General features: G+C 39.0%; 1 long non-coding RNA gene across 1 annotated transcript; it reads right to left on the minus strand.

The window, feature by feature from the left end:
• Nucleotides 1-1,966: 1,966 nt before the first annotated feature.
• On the minus strand, nt 1,967-2,666 carry LOC109828615. Its single transcript, XR_002243774.1, has 2 exons — nt 2,099-2,666; nt 1,967-2,015 (listed from the first exon to the last, which is right to left on the minus strand). It is a non-coding gene; the product is annotated as an uncharacterized LOC109828615 (long non-coding RNA).
• Nucleotides 2,667-2,712: the final 46 nt, after the last annotated feature.

The following is a 2,712-nucleotide window of genomic DNA, read 5'->3' on the forward strand; positions in this document are numbered from 1 at the left end:
GGAAATCTCTCCTTTTATGTAGCTGTACATCCTGCAAGCAACACTGATGGGCTGCTTGAGACATTATGCGAGTACCAGGCAGTAGATTTTTGGGTTAAAAAGTAATGCAATAGAAACATCAATACATAACAAGAGATACCTACACAACAAATTCTAGAACAGTCTATATGAAATAATATGCATGTAAAGTAGTGTTGCATCCTATTTTGTCCTTCAAAAGGAAAGTTTGTATGTGCTGTTTGATACTCCATATGTCAACCTGGAAAAGCCTGCAGAAGCCAGGAAGTTTAACTACCTAGATGGATGTTCCTGAGCTGTCCCTATGAACTAAAGAGGATTCCTTTCTCGTAATCTATATTCTATAACAATTACAACGCTATCTGTCCATTTCTCAACACCAACGTGCTGACACATAATATGCGAGTAATGCTCAGGTAGACAAACTGCTGAGAAGGAACTGCAGGTGAACTCCTGGTCAATTATGCAAGGGACAAGTGATAGATTGCTGGGTGCAGGAGTGTATTAATTCTGAGTAGCATGGATGCATATATGACATGCATATGCAATAAAAATTTTAGAATAGTATCCACGGAACAACATGACATGGGAAGAAGTGCTTGCTCATACACTTATAATAGAAGGTATGCACAGAGGTTGACACGTCCTGTGTGGAAGAAGCCTGGAGCGAGCAATGGAGGAAATTTAAGAAGGCTAGTGATCTTCCTACTTTGATGTGAGTACTCTCTTCCAGTAAGAAATCTGATATTACAACTCTTTCACTCCATTTTCACCAACAACCTGCTATCCATGAAGCCCTATGTTTGGCCAGATAGCCAGCTGATAGCCACACTAATGCAAAGTGTGCATGACTGACAAGGTCTGATAATGAGCTGATACGAGTTGCCGTGCGAGCACCCTTTGGTCGCGGAATTACCAAAAGGTGGGTTGAGAAGAGGATGACCAAACACAAGAACAATTCAGTATAAGGCGAAGGAAAATACCTTCTCTAGATTATGAAGAACAAAAGATTACAATCTCTCCCTCACAATCTCACTAGAATCGAGAACAACCTCTCAATCCTCTCTAAACCCTAATCTCTCTTGATTAGAATCTCTCTTGATCACTTCTCTCTGAGATCTCATTCATCTAAACCCTAATCCTTTTGATCAGGATTTCACTTAGACCTAAAACCCTTTAGGACTACATCTTGGCCTCTAACCTCCTTGTTTAGAACCCTAAACAATCCCTATTTATAGGGTTTACAACGTGGTGGTAATCTTGTAAATAAACAAGTCCAAAAAGGATCAGGAATCCCTGTCAAAACAGAATCCAAAACGAAACAGGAAACCCAGAAATCGCGATCCGGTCGACTGCCAGACTTGGTCCGGTCGACCGGCCAGAGAGTTTTCTCAAACCCTGCATCGTGCAGGTTTTCCGGTCGACCAGCATGTGTGCTGCGGTCGACCGGCCAGAGATCTGCCAGTTTACCCTGTTCTTTTGCGTTTCGCTCCTGTTGACTTCTTTCGCCGTCTTCTTTGGCTCCAACCACACCTCTATTCTCAAGATATCATGAAAATCACCTATCCTCAAGCTCCCATGAGGATTGCTTTTCCGAAGAGAAGATACACCCGTATCATGACCAGATCTGTGAGGTAAACTTTCCTACAATTGCCAGTTACTATGGAGATGGATACAAGCAGCACCGTGAAAAGAAGAGCAGTTTGATATCCTAGTAGGCTAGTACACAGGCCAAAACATAATGATCTTTTAGACAGTTAAGACGTTTGCCTAATGGTTACTACTGTTGGTTATCCATATGAACACATGCACTTTGCCGACTTGTGAACTCATATATAGCCACATCCTATGCGTAGCAAAAGATGCACCCCCCCCCCATGCGGGAAAAAACCCACAAAAAAAAAGCAAAATACAGGTGAAGCAACTGCTTCAACAGAAACAGTTTGAATAAGTACCTCTGTATATACCCCAGCAAAGCCACTAAGAAGTGCCATGATCTGGAACAATACACCATTGTTAACATCCATTTCAATGTACTACTAAATAAAATATAAAGTCAAAGTTGAAACCTAACAGTTACCTGTACTCCTAATGGCCATCATCCACCCCTGAAAAGGTGTTTGAAGAACACGATCTGAACTGCATGGTAATCATGTAACACGACATTCAGTTAGAAGATCACAAATTAACCAATGAATAAAGGAGATTTTTTTCTAATTATTGAGTAGAGATTTTGAACCTTATTTTTAAAAGGTAAGTTATAAATTAGGATTTTACTTGATCTAGAAATTTAGTTAATTTGTCAATCTTTTTTATAGCCTAATTATTAGAAAAAAGATCTTTTATTTTAGTAGAACAAAAATTCTTTCCTATGAAGGACTATTAAGGACTAGATTTGTTGATGATTAAAATTTGAAAGTTTTTATATATAAAAAAATAGCCTATCTTCAACAAAATGCGATGTTTGAAAGTTTCCATTTATAGAGTCTTCCAATTTTGTATTCTGTGATGCAGCCTTGGATGTAAATCCTGAGATGTGAATCTCAAAAGCACCTTGGCACTTCTTTCCTTTATCCTTCCTTTTCTTTTCTCTACATTTTTTTGTTAAAAATCCCAATCCTTCATAGTTCAAAACCATTATGAAACACCTCTAGTGTGCAGCAAATGATGCTTTACAATGTCCAACATATACAT

This window comes from Asparagus officinalis, unplaced genomic scaffold, assembly GCF_001876935.1.
Source record: "Asparagus officinalis unplaced genomic scaffold, Aspof.V1 AsparagusV1_Un2886, whole genome shotgun sequence".
NCBI classification, from domain to species: domain Eukaryota; kingdom Viridiplantae; phylum Streptophyta; class Magnoliopsida; order Asparagales; family Asparagaceae; genus Asparagus; species Asparagus officinalis.